Genomic DNA, 16163 nt, shown 5'->3' on the forward strand with positions numbered 1-16163 from the left:
TCCAGGCTGAAGGAAGCTCAGTATCTGCTTCTCCAGTTGACCATGGTGGTGCCTTGGTTTACGTGTTGCTACATAACAACTCTGAAACACAGTGGCTTAAAACAAGTATGTGTTTGCTCACTATTTTGTGCCTTGGGTTGGGCTTAGCTGGGCAGTTCTGCTTTTCTTTCTTGGGATCACTTATGCAGCTGCAGTTAGTTGGTGAGTTAGTGGTTGGCTGGGGACTGGCTGCTGCCGGGTGGCCTCAATCACACGTGTGGGGTCCACTGATACTGCTGGTGCAGCTGGGATGGCTGATCTCTTTAACCGCCCAGATTTGAATCTTCAAGGATTCTAGCCTGGGCTTGTATACATGGCAGCATTGTTCCAAGCAAGAATGAGAGGCAAAGGTTTAAGGCTTTTTGAGGACATCGTCCTTGTGACATCATCACTTTCACCACGTTCTGTTGGTCAAAGGAAGTCATAGAGCCAGTTCAGCATCAAAAGGAAGGGAAGAGCCCACCTTTTGATTGAAGAAACCACAGAATTTATGGCCATTTCCACCAGAGCAGGAAAATGGGGTTGTAGCAACATCAGGTACTCATTCTCCAATCTCTTGCCTGGACATGATGATTGTCATTTCTACTCACATTCCATAAACTAAAGCAACTCATACAGTCATGCCCAACTTCAAGGATGGTATAGAAATGACTCCTACCCTTCATTAGGAAGGTAGAAAGCTGAAAGTATTTGGTGAATGGAAATAATGATGCTAATAGAAGTTTTCCAATAGTTGAACATTGGAATAGCTTCTATTTTTAGGAATTGATAAGTTTCTTGAATTGATTTTCAATAGTGTGCTGCTCACATAGAAGAATTAACCAATCAGATTCAAGGCTCTTACATGATGTATGGGCTGTTTGTAAGACTTTTATGGTGCTATTTTGTACATGCTGAAGCTTTCCCTAATGTTTTATTATTGTGTAGCTTTGCATTGACTATAATGATCTTTGCTGTTTGTCATCAGTTTTTTTCAATTTTTTTTGAGTGTAGCATCAACATAACAGACTTCAGATCGTTCTTAAAGTCCTCTCATAATGTTTATTACTTATTGATAAGGTGGGTCATCAATGTGTCTTTTTATTTCCTTATTTAAAAAACAGCAATCCAATGACATGGGTGTGAGTATGACTAAACAGACATCCTACACGTAATGGGAATCTCATATGTCACAAATTTAAATTTAGTAAATTTACTAAGTTTAAATTTACTAACAATTACTAGTAATATTTTGACATGGACTTTGAAGAGATGGCAACAATTTGGAATCCCTGTGGAAGTTGTACCGTTTTAGTCAGAAATGGTCCTTGTTTCTGGAAAGACTGGTGAGAGATTAAGATATGTAAATAGAAGTCATAGAGTGTTCTTCACAGTTTTCTTTTTTTTTTTTTTTTTTAAGGTTTTATTTATTCATTTAGAGAGGGAAAGAGAGCAGCAGGGGTGTGGGGTGCTCCATCTCCTGACCTTGAGATCACGACCTGAGCTAAAACCAAGAGTTGGCCATTTGGCCGACTGAGCCACCCCGGCGCCCCTCCACTGTTTTCTTGATGAGATTAAATAAACCATGTCAGGTAAATAGCTATACACAACTAGATATATATAAAACTTTTTAAAAACTTATTTTTTTTACAAGTATAAGTTTAGATTGAGTGACTTAGCCTTACAGTCTGTTGAAAAGTGAGTTGGCTGGCAGAGCGAGGCAGGGAAATCTGAAAGGTGATGCAGATATGACTATTGTAGGAGGCAAAGAGTATGGGCTCTGAAGCCCCGTGGGTCTGGCTCCGGACCTGGCAGTGTGAGTACAAGCACACAGGTTGGCCACGTTTCTAAGCCTTCCCTGTTTGGCTGTGGCCATGTGACTGACTTCTGACTGCTAGCATGTGAGCTGCAGGAGCAGGGCTTCCCACTTGCAGGCATGCGCCAGGTATGCACTTTCCATGTGTGATCCCCACTCCCTTTCCCCTTCAGCCAGCTGAATGCAGATGGCGAGGGGGTGGGAAGGGGGAGCGCCAAGGTGAGGGGATGGGCGGGAAGAGAACTGAAGGGATAGAAGTTGCCTGGGTCTTTCTGAAGTTGACTTTGTGGCAGCTCCCACTTATCCGGGAGTGGCAGTAGGTACACCTCTACTGCCACTGCTGCATCTGGCAGCATGAGCAACATGAGCAACAGTGCTGTACTTTGGTGAGCCACTGGGACTTGGGGGCTTGTTTGTTATGATAGCTAGTGTTACTCTATTACATGTGTGGGTTTAGGTGAGGCACATGGTCCTTATCAACTTTACTTTCCCCACCTATAAACTGGGGCAACTCACACCTACCTCATGGGATTGTCAGAATTAAGAGAAGTTTAAGATTTAGAAAGTGCTTCCATAATGCCTTGCATAGAGTAAATGATCAAGAAATGTCAAATAACAATAATCATAATAAATTGAAAGGTTAGAGTATTGCCTTTTTGAAGTTGAAGCAAATTATTATTATTATTTTTTTCAGTTTGTCCTAATGGACTATGAGATTAGTTATGGTAAATAGCTTTGGGAAGACTGAGAGAATTAACAGTTTATTAAACACTTAGTTGGATACCTTAGGCGAAGTAGAAAAAAAAAATAGAAGAATGCCCTACTTGGTTTATTTCTTTGGTGTTGAGAAGTAAATCATACAGACCAGACCACATAAGGAACATGAAACCAGGAGCTCCTAATTCGCCATATGCCTGGACTTCAGCATCTTTTTGGTAAGACGAGAGAGCTGATACCAGTGTATACGAGGCACTGTCAAGATGCCTCACATGTATTGACTCCTTTATCTTCACAGAATTCGTAGGAAGTAGGCATTTCTATTATCCTCATTTTACAGTTGAGGAGATTGAGGCACGGATCGGTCAAGTGTTAACTTGTCTAAGGCCACCCTAACAAGCAAATGGCAGAGCCAAGATTTGAATCTGACAGCCCAGGTCCAGAGTCTACACTTTTGACAACGATGCCACACACTCTGATAGACACCAGCAGGGTAGGTGCTCCATTTGTTCAATAAATGAATGATGGTTCTTGGCATATTTTCAGAGGCCTATAACGCCCATGTGGGATTGAAACCTTATGGATAGCAATCAGATCCCTGATCCTTTGAAGTATTAAAATATGATGAAAGGTGGTGTAAGGAGGTGTTGGAGAGCCACGCTAGATGTATCAGATGCTAAAACGAGCTCAGCATTCGGGGTGAGTTCACGAGATGGGCATGGCCTCTGCTGGCTGGTGCTTGCTTTCTGGTTCATAGATATTTGGACTCCACTCAAACTGTGGGCTAGCCTAATGAGACTTGAACTGGCCAATAAACGTAAATGCGCCCTTTCAGTCCTTTGAGTAGCTTCTGACTTGGACTACGTGTGCTCTGCACAGAGGTGTCAATGAACACTGTGCCTTCCCCGGCACTATTCTATGGTTGTGAGGAAAAAGAAATGTCACCGGAAAATGAAAGCACAATTCACACTTAATATGCCCCAAATCACTCTTCGAAGCTTATCTGCTTTTCCAGCAATTTTGTGATAGATATCGTTGCTTATGTTGTGTTACAAGCTGCCCACAATCAGTGTTTTTTTTTTTTAATAAGAGCTCATAAGGTGAATGACAGTATAGCCACCACTATCTGTCTCCAGAGGTGTTTGCACACATATATCTATATATAGATCTATACGAAGAGAGGAAATAGACCAAGTTGACCTATGATTCTTTTCTTCCTAAAGTTTCCCTGTGTCCGTGTCATAGCTCTGATCTTCAATCTTATTTGGCAAGTCACAGAATGCGCTAGTTTATCCAAGAGATGAAAAATGGCCTATTTTTTGCCTTCTGAATTTCAATGAAAGAAGAGTATTTGTCTTCGCTATTGATCTATTCCATTGAGTAGTTCTTGTGATGATTACCACTTTTCTATATTTATAGAGAATCAGCACTTCATAAATGTCAAAAGGCACTTTGCTTTACATAAGTGTCAGTGTTCTAACATTTCACAAAGTTAGCAATTATCATGAGAACCACGTGTGCAAACAGGAAAATAAATAATTACTGAGGGAAGTAATTTTTTTCTTGGTAGAATTGGAAAAGGAAGCCAAGTCCTTTATTATCTATCTTATTTTGGTCGCCTGCCCTTGACCGTGGAGTCACTGTGAGAAGGGGACTTTCTCATCTCCCCTTTCCACTTGGTTCTGTGCATCAAAGGTCCCCCCTCATGGGGCTTGAATATTAAGTGGGCTATAAAAATCTCCTGCAATGTGAGATGCTTGTACTGGGACAGAGAGAATGGCATTTCGGTCCTAGGAACCAGAAAGGGCAACCTTGTGGGGTCCTCTGTAATTATTGTATTAAAGTTTACAAAGAAACTTCTATATATTTTCATGACACTATAGGTGAAGATATCGGACAGTTTTTTTTTAAAATTGAGGGGTGGAGGGCTTCTAAATATTGCTTAAGAGCTGTCCTGACCATTTACCCTTCACTGAACTGACCAGCTCTTTCATGTCCAGTAGGCATAATCTGTACTTGGAGGTTTGGTTTTTTGTGTGTGTGTTTTGGGTTTTTTTTTTTTTTTTTTTTTTTTGGTCCTTGATAAGGCTACTTTGAAAAGTTGTCATAGCAACACTGGCCACTGGTCACAGATAATATAACAGTGTGAGGAGGTGGCCTCCACTGGACTCCAGGCTTTGTCAGTTCCTGCTGCTGTGTGCTGGGATGGCTTGTTCAGAGACAATGTTTTATTGCAGCAAAAATGCTCTATGTGGAGACCCCTAGAAAAGCCATATCTGGGTCTCAAAATGGAGAAGCCACCCAAATCTCCCCCTCTGCCCCCAGTACCCCCACCACCTCCACCGTTTAATGAGACCTGTGTCTATTTTCTTGGCACATGGATTACCATTCTCCACTAAGTCACTTCCGATCACGTGCTTATCAGATGGTGCTAAGTTGGGGCTGATGGTGTTTTCATGGTAGCTTTGGGTGAAACAGGCAGCTTTTCAGCATTGTGTGGAAACCCTGTCCAGTGTTTTGTTGTTGTTCAGTGTGCCAGCAAAGTTTGAGATGTCCTGGGTATTTTTCAGTAGAATTATGTCACCTCTACGTGGTTGTTAGACACGTTATGGCTCTTGCATTTAATGACTGTGCTAAATGATTTTCCTCTCATAGTTCAGAGGGGTAGTTTGCAGAGCTCTGTGTATTTCAGGAAACTGAAAGGACTGATGAATTCCATCTGTCTTCCTGGCACAGATTTTTGCTTCAGGTTTTCTGTGTTAAGGGTCCTGGGCTGTCACATTTATGTTGATTGACTTTTCATGTCTTTTCAAGGGATGGAAAAATTTCTGCTTTCATTATTTTGTTCTCGTTTGATTTCAGGGGTTTGGTTTCTGGTATTTTGAGAAATCTTTAGGATTTCTTTCAGGGTTGCATCTTTTCTAGTCCAGCTCCCCGAGGCCTTACCCAGCTCTGCCTCTTTTGTTTTCATTTTGCCAGCTTCTCACTTTGACCCTATAGGAACATGATAGGCACCTAATAAATTCCGATTGTGTTGAATTTTGGGAAGGACAGAGAGAATGCACAATTTGGATGAACGCTATTTTAGTATAACATCTCCATGCCGAAGACTTTCAAAGGGTTATGGCCTTATGTCAGGAAGTAGAATGGAGCTGAACTTCTCCTGCTGAAAACTGGCCATTCCCTGCTTGAAATCAAGCACAGATGTGTTGGCTGCAGGCAGAGTGTGTGAACTGACACAATTTTACAGACTGATCTGATAATTGAGAATATTCATATATTGCAAAGATGTCTGTGACTGCTGTGGGAAGCTAGCAGAAAAAGAAGACAGTCATTCCTGCTCTGGAATAAGCCATTTCTATGTTCGCGTATTTCCATCAGATTTATTGCCATGATTATTTTAAATACTCTTATGTAGATTGAACAAAGAATGTATTTTGCCTTTCATCCCAATGACTCTGATGATATGTGGTCCCTGATTTTGATCAGCTGAGGTAGTGCTATGTGAGAGAGCAATGCAATCATAAATGAGAAGGCAGTGAAGATAAACTGCCCTGTCCTGCCCACTCACCTCCATCCTTTAAACACAGATTGACTCTGGGACATGAAAGGACTACCAAGTAGTTAACCTGCATGAACAGCAGTAGAGCTGCAACAGATGAACTTCCCTGTGATGAAAGCATCTCATGCCTCCTTAATTACGTCCCCAAGGATTTGTAGATTTTAACAACCAGAATGGCCACATTGCAGTGGCCACATGGGAAAGAAGGGAGAAGGATGGAAAACCAGCTGATTGAATTACGCAGGGACTGGGGTTCTCAGAATTCCCACAGGAGGTGGGGAGGAAATCTGAACATGGTAGGGGGTAAATCACAAAGCATCTTGATATGGTTTCAGATTTCCCACTTTCCTCTAAACCTGCAATGCCCCCATGTAACTCAAGAATTGGATTTTCATAATTGAAAAGATTCTAGGTTAAAATGTCTACATTTCTACCTTCCCAATGTGTGTGTGGGGGGATGTCACATGGAAAATACTTCCTGGACTCATCCATAGTACTGACCTGTAGCTCTAAATGGCAAAAGTTAAAAATATCAAATGCCACTGTGTCTCCAGATATAGAGGACCATAATGATAATATAAATGATGGGGTCCCATTTACTATTTAAAAGATGTAGAAAAACTAAATGCCATGAATGTAGGAAATATGACTGTCATCTGGCACTCAGCTGGTGCTCAATAATTATTTGAATCAAAGATGATGCGGACCCTGCTGCCTTATCCTATAATTCAGGACAATATCTTTACTATATTTTGGTTCAAATCATCAACCATCTACTACCAATTATTTGCAAGGCACTGTGTTAGGGGCTGTAGAGAATAGTAAGATACAACTGGTGGTGGCATTGGTGGTGGTGGAGGTGACTGATACCACAAGACAAATACAATATTTGCTTCACACGAGAGCTACCTAAAAAGTGTCCCCAAAGGGCGTGATGCGGATGTATGAATATCACTTCTAGAGCCCATGTTATAGTTGCAACCGAGTGGTAGCCACTGGTAGCACTCACTCAGGCATAACGAAGGGGATACAAGACTGAAGGCATATTTGTAGTTCAGAATGAGTACATGTGGTGGTTTTATTGAACTTTTCCCTTTTAAGGGTGCCGCGTGGCTAGTTGGGTGAAGCCATATTTTTAACCCAAATGACTTGTGTTCATATCTTATTTCCACTAATGGCTAGCTTTGTGAGCACTGTAAATCCCTGTGGTTCTTAAGTCTTTTATCTCCAAAAATAGAAATAATATTCCCATTAATACTAATTTTCAGGGTTGTTGTAAGGATTAAAAGAGCTAACGCATATAAGATACTTAATACAGCATCTGGCACGTAGAATAAAGACTTTTCTCCATCTTTTCCTCTTTTTTCACAGGGAGGGCTTGCCCACGTCATCCATTAGTCTGATGGTTTTACCTTTCTTCAACCATTTACTGTTCAGTAGCACTAAAGAAACGTAAGAAAACTGAGACTCTGTGACTAATGAGGTGGGCATTGCCCAAGATGGAGGGGTCCCAATATGCCTGCAGAATGTCTTGTCTGTGTTTACAAAACCTAGTGTTGATATTGAGGGAATCATTTGAAGCCTCTTCCACACACATAATCTAAAATTCACCTCATTCACTGTTGAACTATATTTGAAAAGTAGCCAGCTTCTGATTATGAATTTTTGTTTGACTGATGAATATTTTATTCACAATATGGCATAGGCCTATTTTCATTTCCTTCCATATTTGGATTTTCTTTTTCATTTTGCTAAAATTGAATGACAGTGTACTTACGACTGAAAGTGGAGGTGGATTACATTTTTTTTTCCTGGAGTTTCAGGCTCTTCCAGGTGTTAAATGGATTCTATTACATAGTTTCCCCTCTGGCATTTCTTGGATGTTTCTAGTTTCTCTTTCTTTCTTGAAGGTTTTCTTGAAACACAGATTTTCTCTCCATGTCCCTATTTTTCTTTTCTTCCTCCTAAGACTCTTATTGAAAGCCACCAGATTGTAAGTTCCCTGAAGGAAGTCTTCCTGTCTTAAATCTCTTTGCTCAATAAATCCATATTTATAAGCCCAAAGCCCAGGAGAGTCTCCAGTAGATCAAATTCCCTATTTGCAACACTCAGGTCTTTCTTCTAGTCACCAAAGCATTGTCTTCATGGAACATTGTTTCTAATTCTCCTGATAAGTCAGAAAACCACAAAACACTGTGCCTGGAAGGGCCACAGCAAATGGATATTTTTATTCATTTTATACAGTATGTATATTAATTTTTGGAAGATCTTGAAAATATGCTATCACCGTGGCTGATTTTCCAAGGTTTACTACATTGCTTGCTCCAAAAATTTTTCCTCCATACTGTTCAGGTCTTACAGTTGTATCTCATATTTAAATAGAATCACAAACAAATACAAAACATATGGCAATTGGCCTCATTTTTTACTTATTTATTTAATTTTTTTTAGAGTGAGAGAGAGAGGGTGGGGTGGGGCAGAGGGAGAGGAATGGAGAGAGAGAACCCCAAGTAGGTTCCATACTCAGCATGGAGCCCAACAAGGGACTCCATCTCACAACCCAAGATCATGAGCTGAGCCGAAATCAAAAGTCAGATGCTCAACTGACTGAACCACCCAGGTGCCCCCAACTCACATAATTTTTAAGTCACTCTCTCTCTTTAGAGGCATACAGGCAATTGATATTCTTCCCTTTATTACATAACAGATTTTTTAAAAAAGATTTTATTACTGAGTGAAATAAGTCGATCGGAGAAGGACAAATATTATATGGTCTCATTCATTTGGGGACTATAAAAAATAGTGGCAGGGAATAAAGGGGAAAGGAGAAAAAATGAGTGGGAAATATCAGAAAGGGAGACAGAACATGAGAGACTCCTAACTCTGGGAAATGAACTAGGGGTGGTGGAAGGGGAGGTGGGTAAGGGGTGGGGGTGACTGGGTGACAGGCACTGAGGGGGGCACTTGATGGGATGAGCACTGGGTGTTATTCTATATGTTGGCAAATTAAACACCAAAAAAAATAAATTTACAAAAAAAAAATTAAAAAATATTTTATTTATTTATTTAGAGAGAGCGTGTGAGCAGGGAGACGGGGAGAGGGAGAAGGAGACAGAAGAATCTCAAGCAGACTCCCCACTGACTGAGGAGCTGGATGCGGGGCTCGAGTCCCAAGATCATGACCTGAGCTGAAATCAAGAGTTGGTTGCTCAACTGATTGAGCCACCCAGGCACCCCTATGTAATAGATATTTACTGAGCACTCATATTCCAGGCTCTGGGCTAGTTTCTGGAAATACCCAGTAAGCCGGAGACCTAGGAATGAGAGTTCATAGCTATAAAGCAAAAATTTTCCAGGCTTCGTGCAGTTCATATTCAGTCAGGGTGTTTGAAGAGATATATTCAGCTTCTTAGTTGGAAGAGTACAGATTAGGACTTCTGCTGGTTAAATAAAGCCCAGTTCATATTTTGCTAAACTGTCAAAGATGAGGGGAAAATTTTGTTTCCTCAAATTCCAGCAGAGATTAGCAAAATTATCTTAAATCATTTAAACTTAAATTATTATTATTATTATTATTATTATTATTATTATTATCACTTAAACTTCCTTTTATTCAGACAGGCTTTCCTCATTTGTTAGAAAAACTGACCACACCGACTGTCAGTTACTCAGCAGAACCTGGAGAGGTATGTCAAGAGCTGCACTGGAATCTGCAGAATCCTCGTTGAGAAGTTGGCGGGAATAGTTTGCTAACAGGCATTCTTAATAAATGATAAAAATAACCTTTTAGATACTTAAATCATTTTGCTGCCAAGGGCATATAATCAGGCCCATTGCCAAATGCTAATTAATGATACAAGTGGAGGATTTTATTTAAATTTGTTATACTAATATGTTGAAATATAAATAGAAACTGCCAATTGAGAGAAACTTGTCAAAGGGTGGAATGTGTAAGGTGAAGGAAAAACACCAAACTTTAAAATAATAGACCTGCCGTGTTATGGAAAGTCATTGAAATAGAAACTTGGCAAAGAAGGTAATTTGTTTGTAAAAAGCTTTGTATGATTTAAAGCACTCCAACTACAGAAAAATATATAAAATAATGAGGATTGTTTTAGGCTCGCACTTATTAAATAAGATGAATTCAACTCAGTTGTGAGGGAGGGTATGGCTAGATGTATGGTCTGAAGGCTGTCTCTTTGGGGGAACATATTTGCTTATCCTAATGTTTACATTTCTGGCTGGTATTAATCCTGAGTTTATTTCCAGCCCCAGCGGCTGCTGATGTCATTTTAAAGGTCTTTGTAGTTTGCAAGGAACGTTCACAGTAGGGATAGGGTATCACCAATGGCCAATGGTTAGCAGCATCTCTTCCATGCTCAGCAGAGCCATGACATACTGCTCCATCCAGAGAGGTCAATCTGTTTTCCAGTGGGAAGCCCTTTGGTTTGGCCTTTTGGCCCCTTTCTTGCTCCTGCCCTGATGGCTATCAGGTTGGCTAAAGGCCAAAGGTCCACCTAACACTAAGAGCGCAGTGGGGCCGCACACTGTTCTCTTCTTACTGGATGTGAGCAAGAGTGAGGTGTTTGTTTTTTTGCCTGGTGTTACTGGAAAGATTGGATCTACAGATCTCTGGACTGTAGTCTGGCAACTAACCACTTAAGTTAATGAAATGATTAATTCTGGTTAAAGAAACAAGCACTTGGTGTCAGGGAGCTGTTTATAATAATCAGTTGGATGGGATCCTCTTTGTGAGGCACAGAAATAGTGAGTGGGGACCTGGAGGTGGTTCCCGCATTGAGCAACACTGTCGGATTTCACCTGCTTTGTTCTGGTGGCTTTGGGATTTCCCGGCTCAGTGTCACTGTTTATGCTAATTTCCCTTCCTAAAGTCAGCTTCCTCTGGGTCCTTCCTCTCTTTACCTGCCTCCATTCCATCTGCCTCAAAGGCCCAAATTCCAGGTTCACTGGAAAGACCTTGGGGCACTCCATCAACAGTTGATGCCTCATTCAGCTGAAAAAAAAAATTGGATAAATTTAGAATGCTCTGGATAAATGGTACTTATTGCCTAGAATCACGTGACGCTTGTCAGAAACAGCCTTGTTTTTAATTAATTAATTAATTAATTAATTAATTAATTCAGCCTTGTTTTTATAATTGCTTGGATACCTGTCTCTTCAAACGAGACTTCACGTTGGGGGAAGGCCAGGGTACCACACTCTGCGTTCCCCACATCTTCGCACAGTGCCTAGCTTAGGAAAGGTACACAGTAAATATTTGTTGATGACCTAATGAATTAACACAGAGGACTGAACGCTAATGACCAGTGTCATCAATAAACTGGTGACTGCAGGGTGCCATTGTCCCTGTGAGGCTACACTGTCCCGTTCTCCCCCCACCCCCCTTCACTGTGGCTCTACTGCCAGAAAGGGGCCTGGATGCATCTCATTAAGTGAAGCATTAACATTTTAACACACATCCAAATGGCATAAACATCTGGGTCTGCTCAAGATAGACACATTCCAATCTGCATTACCAACCGACTACAGAATGCCTGACAAGGCTTTTCAGTGTTTCTTTTTGCTTACAGAAGATCTCAGTCAACATTTGGGTTCTTGTAAGTGTGGGGTGATGAAACTCCCTTGGCATCACAAAGAGATCGTATTTTTAGTTGCCTTTCTCAAGACCTGACATCTACCTTGAACGTGACGGACAAAATAGACCCCTTCCCTTTACAGAGGAGGAAAGTGAGGCTCACAGAGAGCAAAGGACCTGCTTAAGGTTGCTCAGCTTGCTATTGGCAGAGCAAACCCCCAGTTTCTGTGTTCTTCCTACCACCCCTCTGAATACAATCTAATTCACAGACAGCAATGCTATTTTTTTTTATGATGGTGAAAGATTTACTTTTTTTAATTTAAAAGCATTTATTTATTTATTTTTAATTGGAGTTCAATTTGCCAACATATAGTATAACACCCAGTGCTCATCCCATCAAGTGCCTCTCTCAGTGCCTGTCACCCAGTCACCCCCACCCCCCGCCCACCTCCCTTTCCACCACCCCTTGACCATCAGCTATAGACCAAACCCTTAATTTTTGACTCTTTTGTATGCTTTCTAGGTATCATCCTGAGCTATTTTTACCCTCAGATGTTAAGCCTGGAGCATCTCTCAGGTAGGCTAATTCACAGATGAGGAGACTGTATCATATATAGGGTAAAATAATTTGTTTGAGGTCACTGACAACGAAGCCCATGTAGAAATGATCCTTAACGCCATTGGAGCTTTTATTTGGACATTTAGTTCTGGCAAAGAAAAAAAAAACTCATTAACTTCTCTCTGCTCTTGCTGAGCTGGTCCCCCTTGGGACCAATAATAGGCATTTTTTTATCCTCTTTTTTTTTTCTTCTTTTTTTAAGACCTCTCCAGGCGTGTGTGGGGCCGCAGGTGAAGCTGGGCATGTACCTGACAACTGAATTCTCAGCTTTAGAAATTAAGCAGCATTATGGACTGTTCTGCTTGCTTTCTGCGGCGACCCCCTGGCTCCCAGCCCTCAGAGCCATCGGAGGGGGGCCTCTGCATCTCAGATGTCTGTTTGGTCATGGTGGCAGCTGTGAGGCCACTGATACTGGTGCTAAGTGCTGCCTTTTGGTTCTACTCATGCCCATCTTTAGGCTTCTGAGTGTCAGGGGATTCTCCGCCGAAATGGAGAATGGCTCTCTTCCATTTCTTTGCCTCACTTGGGCCCTAAAACATCACAACTTGGGTATACAGTCACAAAAGTCGCTTTAGAAAACAGTTACTTCAGGGGCAGCCCGGGTGGCTCAGTGGTTGAGCATCTGCCTTCGGACCAGGGCCTGATCCTGGAGACCCGGGATCGAGTCCCACATCGGGCTCCCTGCATGGAGCCTGCGTCTCCCTCTGCCCATGTCTCTGCCTCTCTCTCTTTGTGTCTTTCATGAATAAATAAATAAAATCTTTAAGAAAAAGAACACAGCTCCTTCAGACCTTGTCCTCTCTGACTTGAGGAACCATATGAAGCCAAGTGGCAGGGCGGGAATAGGTCCCTTATTACCTTCCCTGTGTTCTTCATTTCTCCCTCCCAGACTCTCCTAAAACAAAAAATAATTCCTTGCCCTCCTTGAGCAAAACAACAAAAGAATCTTGTATATCAACTCATGCGAATAATTGTTGGAAAGGATGGCAGGCCCTGTTCCTCAGATGAGTGGGCAACACACAAATGTGAAAACCCTTGCTCTTTCTGTCTTCAGATTTGTACTCTATGCTCTGCATTTTGACATACATTCTCACGACAATTTGGAGCTGTCCCAAATTTACAGGGAGGGACCCAAAGCTCACCGAAATTAAGTCAAGATTAAGGAACGTACCCAAGTCAGGCAGTAATAAGTAAAATATCTGGGGTTCTAACCCACATCTGGCTGACTCCTCAGCTGATGCTCTTTCCCTGGGCATACTTGCCTTGGTGTTATGCAGCGAACTTTAGGGTACGTAACATTTGCCTGGCATGCTTGTTAAAAAAACAAATCACTGGACTCTGTCTGAGGTTCCAGGGATTGTCATACCCTAGGTGATTCAAACCATAGGACGCTATGGAAAACTCTGGCGTGAAGGATGTCTGTGGGGCCAGGAGCAGAACAGGATCTGTTAAAGTAAGTGGAGTGGGATCTTTTTTTTTTTTTTTTTTAAATTTTTTTTAATTTTTATTTATTTATGATAGTCACACAGAGAGAGAGAGAGAGAGAGAGAGAGGCAGAGGGAGAAGCAGGTTCCATGCACCGGGAGCCCGACGTGGGATTCGATCCCGGGTCTCCAGGATCACGCCCTGGGCCAAAGGCAGGCGCCAAACCACTGCGCCACCCAGGGATCCCTGGAGTGGGATCTTAATGCCAGACTTGCTTCGTGGCACTGTTTTCACTGGAGCCTCTCTCATCTGGGGCCAAGGTCGCAGGGATTGTTAACACCCACGTCCAGGCGTGCATGTGGATGAACACAGCACTTCCCGAGGTCCCCCAGATCATCTGCTTCAGAGTAGGGCTTTTAGGTAAAGGTTGCAGATACCCCAGTACTTTCACAGATCTACCAATCTGTATGCTGTGAAGCCCAGGAACCTGCATTTTTACCCCGCTCCTAGCTGGATGTTATGCACAGTCAACACCAGACATAAAAACAAAGACATAAACAAACCCAGAAGCAGATTCAGTAAATAGCTCTTTCTATGCAGCTTCCAAAATTAGTCTGTGTTCCTGTGTTTCAGTGGCGAATAAATGGGAAAAAAAAAAAAAAAAGTATGACCAAAGGCATCTCCAGGTTTGATTTCAATTAAATTTGTCGTCTGGGCTGGGCCTACCTGTTCAAATCAATACACAGAGAGGAAGGCAATGAGAACATTATGAGAAACAGACGAAATCAGAGCATATCAGATGAATCCTTTTCTTTCCCCCCAGGTCCGTGGAGTGTACACTTCCTAGTTGCTTTTCCCCACAGGCTTTCAAAGGAGACGCTGGGACCAAAGTCCTATGAGAATGCGGTTGATTGAAACTGCAAGAATATTGGAGCATAAGGGCTAGAATTAATTAGCATCCTTAAAACAGCAGCACTAGGCCCTTGAATTTTTGGAACATATGAATGGTAACTGTTGATTTCTCAACCCAAAGCAGAACATCTGTTCTTTTGCAGAGAGTCTAGCAAAGATTGCAATGCAGAGTCAGGTGGGGGTAGTGTTGTTAGGATACGCGGTTCGTACCAGAGCTGTCCATTTGGATTTATTATTAGACAGCACTCAGTATAATTGCTTTCTCAAGAATTTTTAGATGTCTGACACATTCACTGTACATCTTGTGGGGTTTTATTGGGCCTTAATCTTCTGTAAAGTTATTCTAATCACAAACGCACATGAGAAGTGTCCATAAAGTGTAACAATCTGTATTCAGAATTAATTTTTCATTAAACACAATTCATTAATTCCCATCAAGTCATATGGGGATCTTGACTTGCCTGGATCTCTGGGAGATCTAAACGAGCCAGTGAAGGAAGGAAAGGGTGCAGATGAAGGAGGAGAAAGGAATGGGTACAGATGAACTTCTTGTTTCTTAAGAAGTAAATGACTATCCCCAAGAATAAGGTAGAAGCAAAGCAAATGTAACACTTAAAAATAAACAGAATTGTGCTCGCTTCGGCAGCACATATACTAAAATTGGAATGATACAGAGAATATTAGCACGGCCCCTGTGCAAGGATGACACACAAATTCGTGAAGCGTTCCATATTAAAAAAAAAACAGAATTATTAAAATTAAGTCCAGAGACTCACGTAGTGAATAATCATACATAAGGTGTCATGATTTTTTATCATTTCCTTATTTCCATTTTAACTCAAGGAGTCCAAGAGACCTCGGGTCTCGTCCCAGCGATACCACACACTCGTTCCGTGGTCTTGGGGACGTCATTTAAATTTTGCACTTAAGGAGAGTTTATGTAAAATGGGGATAATCATTCCTTCCTTTCCTGTGCTCCTATGAGGATGAAAATATAAAAGATCCGTGCAAGGGCCTAGCGAAGTGCCCGATGTAGAGGGCATTTAAAAATGCTAGTGACTTCTCTTCCTTCTCCTGTTGCCAAGTGCTATGCAGCTGATATTTTTATGTTCAGACTTGATGGAATTGGATTATTTAGTTGCCGCTTCACTAAATTAATTGGAAAGTGAACAGCTGACTACATTAATTTTCTGTCTGGTGCTCTACAAACAAATACGGGTTCTTGTTGTTAGCTGAAGTGTGTGGAGAGCCATTCGGTTAGGACTGAGGAGCAAGGGGATGCTTGAAAAGCAGGTTCACTTTCATTTTTACTCAATAGATTATGGTTTTCATTCCATGGTGATGGAAATGAAAAATCAAAATATTGTGGCATTCTCTTTTGTTGCACAGTCTGCCACGCTTTTGGATACCTGAGGCATCCTGCGGAGTCGTGCGTGGGGGAGAGGGGTTAGCAATGGGAGGTGTGACCTGGGGGCAGGCGCTCCTGCTCCTATGGCCT

The 16163-nt window shown here is 41.7% G+C and overlaps 1 non-coding gene across 1 annotated transcript; it reads left to right on the plus strand.

The window, feature by feature from the left end:
* Nucleotides 1-15295: 15295 nt before the first annotated feature.
* Nucleotides 15296-15402, plus strand: LOC140612181 (U6 spliceosomal RNA). The gene has a single exon (XR_012013487.1). It is a non-coding gene; the product is annotated as a U6 spliceosomal RNA (small nuclear RNA).
* Nucleotides 15403-16163: the final 761 nt, after the last annotated feature.

Source organism: Canis lupus, chromosome 20 (assembly GCF_048164855.1).
Source record: "Canis lupus baileyi chromosome 20, mCanLup2.hap1, whole genome shotgun sequence".
NCBI lineage: Eukaryota > Metazoa > Chordata > Mammalia > Carnivora > Canidae > Canis > Canis lupus.